The sequence below is a fragment of the Aplysia californica genome, unplaced genomic scaffold (genome assembly GCF_000002075.1).
Source record: "Aplysia californica isolate F4 #8 unplaced genomic scaffold, AplCal3.0 scaffold00596, whole genome shotgun sequence".
In the NCBI taxonomy this organism is placed as follows: Eukaryota; Metazoa; Mollusca; class Gastropoda; order Aplysiida; family Aplysiidae; genus Aplysia; species Aplysia californica.
Genome location: NW_004797866.1, coordinates 300,583 through 308,279, shown reverse-complemented (window position 1 = coordinate 308,279; position 7,697 = coordinate 300,583). Strand labels below are relative to the sequence as shown.

The window sequence follows — 7,697 nt, the reverse complement described above, 5'->3', positions numbered from 1 at the left end:
GTGTGTATGTGTGTGTGTGTGTGTGGGTCTCTCTCTCTCTCTCTCTCTGTATGTGTGTGTGTGTGTGTATGTTTGTGTGTGTGTGTGTGCGCGCGCGTGTGTGTGTGTGTGTGTGTGTATGTGTGTGTGTGTATGTGTGTATGTATGCGGGAGGGATGTGACGGTTTCGACGCCTTCATTATCATAAGTGTGACAGTTAGAGAGACAATGATGGATGGATGACACACAGTCCTGTCTAAGGCGCGGTATGCTCTGTGGCTATGTGGCTCGAAGGTGCGGTATGCTCTGTGGCTATGTGCTTCTGTGGCCAGGGTGAGGAGGAAAACGGTCCAGGCGTTGTCTCAAGTACCCTCCTCTCCCCCTCCCTCTTCCCTCCCTCATCTCCCCCTCCCTCTCACTCCTCTCCCCCTCCCTCTCCCTCCTCTCCGTCCCCCCTCACCCCTCTTCTTTCAAACACCTTCTCATCTCCCCAATTCGTAGCCGGTCTACCTACGGTCCTAGGCATTGATTGAGACCTTAGGGACCCCCCCTCTCTTACCCCTCCCCTACACCTCAAACACCCAAGGCACGCACACACACACACACACACACACACACACACACACACACACACACACACACACACCTACAGACGATCTACCTACCATCCCAAGTATATGTGCCTGGGTAGAGGGGAGAGAGAGAGTGAGAGAGGGAGAGCTGTCACCTCCCCTGCTTGATAAATGCTCTAGGACCATCTCCCCGACCGCCTCTGTCTCAGGACTTTTGCGAGATTTTTTTCTTTTGTTTTCCCCTACCGTTCTGTGTGCATGTTTTCAGCGCGGTAGACAACAGCCATTACCATGTGATTAGGCTCCTCTTTGGAGCTGCTTTGTTTTTGGATGGGATATACGATGGTTTTTGCGTTTCAACAACACTGTGTTCGGATTTGGAAAGTCTATTTTGTGTCAAACTGGACGTTAAAGATGTGCTAAAAAAGAAGACGAAGGAATTTAGCTCTGTTGTTGTGTTGTTTCTAGATTTCAGGCCGGTACATTCTCGTGTTGCAATCCCAACACCGAGCTGAATGTCACTGAACGAATGCCGAACGTTCTTGTTTGTCAACGCAGCGTCTTGTAAATCAGGGAGGACTCCAGGAGATATTTTCAACATTTAATTCAGTTGTTCAGTACTTGCCAACCTTTTTTTTCAATGGCCTGCACCCACTTTTACCACCTTAAGTGTCTAAAACGTTCGTACCTCCAAGCGAGTCGTTAAATAACACTTGTCTCTTGCCGGGGAATCTTCCCCTCCCACCAAAATTACCAAATCTTCCACTAGTGGGACAAATGCAATCATTCAGGTTGTAAAGCACGGGTTTGTCAACAACTTCCTTCTGCCCCTGGATATAAGATTGTTGAACAAGTTTACCACTGGACGGTTCACTCCGCGGTTGAGGTTAAAAAAAAAAAGAAAAGAAAAGAAATGGCCCATGTTGGCAATCATTGGTTTGTCAATAACTTCCTGCTGCCTAAAGATATCAGAATGTTGAACTAGTTTACAACTCAACGGTTCTCTCTACGGTTAAAGTTTTAAAATAAAAGAAAAAAGAAAAAAATTCGTCTTTCTGGAACACACACTCATCGGTTAAGATAACATACAGGATTGTCTATCTCGGATATACTTCGTGTGAAAACCACACCAACACTACAGTGTCGATAGACTGAGAATGAATGCGGGATTAGTAGACTTGATGACGTCACCACCGTGAGATTTCCCCAATGGCTTCACATCTAGTATTCTTGATTCTTCCATCAACAATATACATGTCGTCCGCTAACTGTTAGATGCTTCGTCCTCACAAAAGACCTGCGTTCGATTCCCATGTGGTTGTGAATTTTCATCGAGTATCCTGGTCTTTTTGCTGGGTTGTTGTATCCCTCTCAGTCCGGGTTGGCCTTGACAGGCTTTGTCGAAGCCCTCTCCTTGAACGACCTAAAGTGTGTCAATGGCGGCGTGAAAGCACACACATAAAAAAGAGTACAGCCTTGAAAGGGACGTTAAAAAAACGTATGCAACATCCTAATGTCCACTGACCTTTGCTCTTGTTGAGAGGTTTAGAGCTTTAGAGCTTTAAAAGTGACGCTACTTGTCGACAGAAGGTCCAAGAAGAGTTTGGGAAATGTACAACGACGGGTTTGTCTATGGTGGGGGGCGTCCTCACCCAGCCCCGGGACCTCTCCGGAACATAGGCGCTTCTCACGTGGTGGTCAACTCAGACGAGCCGTTTGGTCCAGGCCTGGATAATATGTCTCACGCCAGGAACCCACTGTACTCGACCAACTCTTTACCAACGCCCAAGATGGCGCCGGAAATGGGGAGACGGTCAGTTCCTCTCGCCAGCGGCCACACCCATCTCACAGGCCACACCCATCTCACAGGCCCCACCCACCTCGCCGGCCCCGCCCACCTCCCCGGCTCCGCCCACCTCCCCGGCTCCGCCCACGCGCAACACATTCCCTACAGCAACAACATCGTGGACGCGAACGGTGCCGTCAGCTACCACATGGAGGAGGAGACAGGGGGGCTCATAGAGACAACCAGCTCCAGGAACCACAATCACGTGACGGCCCGCTCTGTCAACACGTCACGTGACGTCACAAGGACGTTTAGCGCCGAGGGCGGAGGCTCGGGCAGGTACATCCGCCCGGAACCCCTGGTTCCACCACCCGTTCCACCCCCCGTGCCACCCCCTGCCGCGCGATATGAGTACCTTCCCGCCACGCTGAGGGGTTCGGAGTACGACCGGCCGCCCCCGGTCATCATTAAAGAAATCTCCGCACCTTTCCACCACCACCACCACCACCGGCCGGTCAGCAACGAGATTGTCCACCCGAAGGTGGTGGGGAGACTTTCGGACACCGGGCTCGCTTTCTCTGACTCGGAGTGGCCACGCGGAAAGCCTTTACTGGCCCACAAGATAGACCAGCAGCTGCAGGAGCGGCAGTACCGACAGATGCGAGAGTTTGACGGTTTGGCTGGGTCGTTGCCCCGGGGAGGAGGGGACGAGTCTCCGCGCATGTCCAGGTCAAAGAGGAGTCAGATGTCCGAGGAGCGGAAGAGCCAAAGTAAAAAGACGTCATCCTCGCCACGCCCACCCAGGAAGTACGCGTCAACGCAGAGTCTGGACAGTAGCTTCAAGGAGGGAAAGTCCTCGCCGAAGCCTCCCAAGTTCTCTCTGAAGTTTATGAAAGAGAAGTTTAGTCAGAACAACGACGTGAAGGCGATGAGGAGGGCGAACGAGAAGACTGCGTACAGCGACGGGGAGGGAGAGAGGGAGAGGTTGAGTAGACAGGACCGTCATGTGTTGTCCTCTCTGTTCATTACGATCCCGGGGCGGGGGGAGAGTGACGTAGATAACAGGTCAGATAGGAGTAGGAGAAAGGACAAGGTACATCTGAGAAAGAAAAAACACGAGAGAATCGAGAAGGATAGGAGGTCTCTCCCCTCTACAGGAGGCAGCGTGGACTCGTCCGGTAAACACAAGCGCCACACTCAAGAGTACATCGACGGCCTGCCCAGCTGGAGATACCTCCCAGCGGATGTGGGCGGGGCTTACGGCGACGTTCTCTTCCTGGGCGAGGACGGGCAGATGTACGTGCAGGCCGGGGGTGTTCCCAACAGCGCCAACAGCCGCTTCTACCCTTACGAGGGCAGCTACATGTACTACCCGGGCTACCCGTACTACAACGAAGACCAACTGGACGCAATATACGGCACACACCAGGAAAAATCGTCTGGCGTCAGTTCTTCTGATGATGAAGTTGCATATCTCACCGGCAAACAAAGTTCTCCTAACGACCCAACTCCCAAGTCTAAGTCGTCAAAAGTGTACCCTTTAACCCGGAGGGAGAGAGAAAACTTTTCTCTTAGTAAACGAGACTTCAAAGAACCTGTACCTATATATAGCCAACGTCGGAATCGGACCGGTTCTCCGAGAAACCATGAGCGATTCCGCCCCCACCGATCCCGACTCCGGAAACCCGGGAGAAGGGAGAGTCTGGACGACAGCGACGAGGCCGATGCCGATGACGAAGTGAACGTTGGCCGAGTCGACCTATCAAATGCTCCCAGACCTCAGCTGCGGCAGAAGAAACCTAACGTGTTTTCTGGAGATGCCAAAGACCCGACTGCCATCAACGTCTCCACAACAGAAAGGCCGCTGGAAGAAGCAGGTCCTCCCAGAGAAGCGCCCGCCCCGCCGCCTGGTGGAGAAAGTTCCCAACAAGCGCTGTTCCCCGGCTCCCCTTACGCTTCCCACGCCCTGCACGCCTCGCACGCCTCGCACGCCCCGCACGCCCCCCACGACCCCAACGCCCCCAACCCCTACAGCGGCTTCCCGACCTCCCTAACCCCTGGCCATATTGACCACCTGTTGAAGAACCCGGCCCTGGAGATGGCTACCATGAGGAACTATCTGCAGGCTATGAGCCAGTCGTTCGCCAACTTCCCCCAGTCGTCCATGAGCTTTCACCCGTACACCTCACAGCAGCCGACCGGCCCGCTAGGTTCTGATTCGTTAGACAAAGTGGAAGCTCAGGGGTTCTTCCAGGAGAAACCCAAACCCAACATGGCGCCTCCCTCGGCAGACATGTCCGCCTCAGCTCCTGAAGGGATGTACGCTTCTCCCGAGGCGAGAGCCACCACCATCACGGACTACGTGGACCACGCTGACAGGAAGAGGGTCACCAATGTCAAGGACGTGTTGAACAGACACGAGGCGAACGAACTCCCTCATAGACCAGACCACAACACAAGCGGTTTTCCCATGGATGACATTTTCACTGGAAAAGACCCCTTTTCTCCACAGAGCCCGTCTGAAAGCGACGGTTTCGGGTATACAGGACACATGGGGCAGCAGTCGCGAGCGGCGGGTTTAGAGCGAGGGGTGTCCTACGATCTGTCGGATATCATAGACATGGGGCCCGTCGTGAGTTCTGGGGCAAAGCGGTGGACGGCGGAGAGTAACGGTCACCAAAAAGTTATGATGAACCGACAGACGTCCACTGGCGCCAGCTTCAAACGTGAGCCCATCAGAGCGGAGGGACACCAAACCCGGAGCAGCGCTGTGCAAACAGACGTCAGCAAAGTTGTGTATCCTCCTGTCAGCTCTCCCCCGTCCCCGCCTCCATTGTCCTCCGCCTTCAGCTATCACAAGACGCCACAGGCTGGGAATGCCCCCAACACAAGCGCTCGTTCACCGACCAGGTTCCAATATCTCCGCTCAGTTTCCCGGGACACGCAGACACAGACAGAGAAACCTCCCCCGCCTCCTCCTTTGCCAAAGCCGAAATGGTTTCTGGATAGAAAAATCAGCCACGAGCCGTTTCCCCCTCTAGTCATCGCTCACAACAGTCCTCTGTCTCCGACACACGCACCTCCTGAAGGATTCGAACAGCCGCCGGACAGCAAAGGTGAGCCGCCTCTTCCTCAACGACTTGGCTCCAACTTCTTTGCCGTGTCAGATCTGACGGTTATGAACTCCCCCGAACTCCCGAACGGTGGTGACGAATCATCGAAGAGCTTTCCGAGGAGTGGTGTCAAAGATCGCATTCTCAGACTGAATTCTCTGACAGAGACGAGCACTGACCGGTACAGCGTCACTCAGGTGGGCTCCCCTCCAGACTTTGACCAGACAATCCCGCCCCACCCTGACGCTGACTACGATGTCTACCCGCCCAGGAGACCGAGAACTGACCACCACGAGACGTCAGCCTACAGCCCTGTCCCTCACTCTCACGACCAAACTTCTGGTCTGATCCAACCACCACAGGAAATGGCTTTGTCACCTTCGCGTTTATCAGGCCCTGATGGTTTGGGTATGACTCATCATTCGCTGCCTCGCGAGTCAGCAGCCGGGGCTATTTCTCCCAGATATCTCGCCGGCCAGACCTCTCACAGCCCCAGGGAAACAACCTTCTCGTCCCCGGCACCCACAGGGCATGGCTCCAGCCCCACGTCTGCTAAGGTTTATAGTGGACAAAAATCGAAGTCCCCACCTCCCGTGTCCCCCAGACCCCTGTCCGTGCACGGAGACCGACAGCGAGGCTTGACCGTAGGTCAGTATCCCGCCTTCCCCTCCTCCTCTGGCCCACAATCCCCTTGGTCGTATGGAGTTCCGTCTTTGCTATCGCCAACAAAACTGAAAAGCCCGACAACTTCTGAGACTCGTCGGCCGCACTCAATGATTTTATCGTCAACGACACCGCAGTCTCAGTCATTTTCAGCAGAGAATGGGGTTCAAGATGAAACGAGCACAGACTTTCGAGACGCCAAGTTTCAGTTTTACAAAGGAGATCCCCGTCTTCTTGGAAAACCTCAACTTCAGAACCCAAAGCCATCTCCTTCCTCACCCCGGCCTGCTCTCTCAGAGAAAGGCGACGGTCGATCTCAGAGAGTTAGTGAACTAGTTAGTGAGGGTACGTTTCCTACAGAAGAGGGGGAGACCTTCAAGGTGTATCGGGGACCCGGGAAGGAACTTCTGCAGTTCTCCGATCCCAAACGACCATCTTCTGTGGTTAATGGAGTCGTGGGCTCTCCCAAACCCGTGCGCCCCTTCGCAGCGCCACTTGTGGAGAAGAAAGTAGCCGCACAGTGCATCATGGTGCCTCAACCGGAAGTTTTGGCCAAACGTCCGAGCCAGGGCATTCCGATACCGCCCCGAGACTTCGAGAACGATGCCGATACAGGTCCGTCCGAATACAAGTACACGTCTCGTGGCTGGTCGCAGGTCGATACCTCTCGTGTCGTCATGTGTCTGACACAGGTCAAGGACGACAGCGCCCGCCATTTTGAGCAAATTTATTCATCTAGAGCTTCCAAAGAGAAGATTCAGAAGGAATCAAACCTGGATACATTCTTTGACAGCTGTCTGCCCAAGTACAAAAACGTGTATCGATTCCTTGAGTTTGGTGGATCCGCTAGGGGAAAGGATATAGACGCTGTTTCGATCTCGGGAAAAGTGTCCGTCTGTAGCTCGATCTTCGACTTCGATTACTTTCTGGATTCCCGTTTCTCGGGTCTGGATAAAGAGACCAAAAGTTGTACGGAGTTCAGAAATGAGTTCCCTGCTCTAAATGACGCGAATGACGTAGATTCCGGTGTCTCACTCCGCTGCTCTAGTTCCGTCAACTTTCCCGCGGTCGGGCCGGATGGAGCAGGCGATAACATGTCCCTGCCAGGGGAAGACTACTCTAGTGTGACCTCTGAACTGTCTTACTCCAGTGGCAGGCTGGGCTGGGATTATCTCTCTTGTAACGAAGACGAGCAGCGGAAGAGGTTGGGACGAGAGCTGGTTCGTCGGTCCCAGGAAGTAAGTTCTGACAGTCCACTCGGTGTTTTTTCTCCAATTTTCACCTTCACCTTCACCTTCATACATCCCGTAGTCTGGCAGACCGTTGGAACACCATTCTGTAGATTTTACAACCAGCTCTATCCATCCCTGTAATCTGGCTTACCGTTGAAGCACCGTTGTAGATTTTTTCAACCAGCTTGTTCCAACCATCGCGGTATTCAGCTTTCCGTAGTAAGCTGTTTCAATCACGACCACATCACTGTTTGATGGACTCTTCCCGTCGTTTCCTGCGTGTGTGTGTGTGTGCATGTTTTTTTTTTTGTGTGTGTGTGTGTGTGTGTGTGTGTGTGTGTGTGTGTGTGTG

At 53.5% G+C, this 7,697-nt stretch overlaps 1 protein-coding gene across 1 annotated transcript in view; it reads left to right on the top strand.

Annotated features, from left to right (window-relative positions):
* The window catches only part of LOC101861764 (unconventional myosin-XV), a gene marked incomplete at its 5' end in the record, with an annotated part of 199,411 nt that overhangs the window by 83,016 nt on the left and 108,698 nt on the right, over positions 1–7,697 (top strand).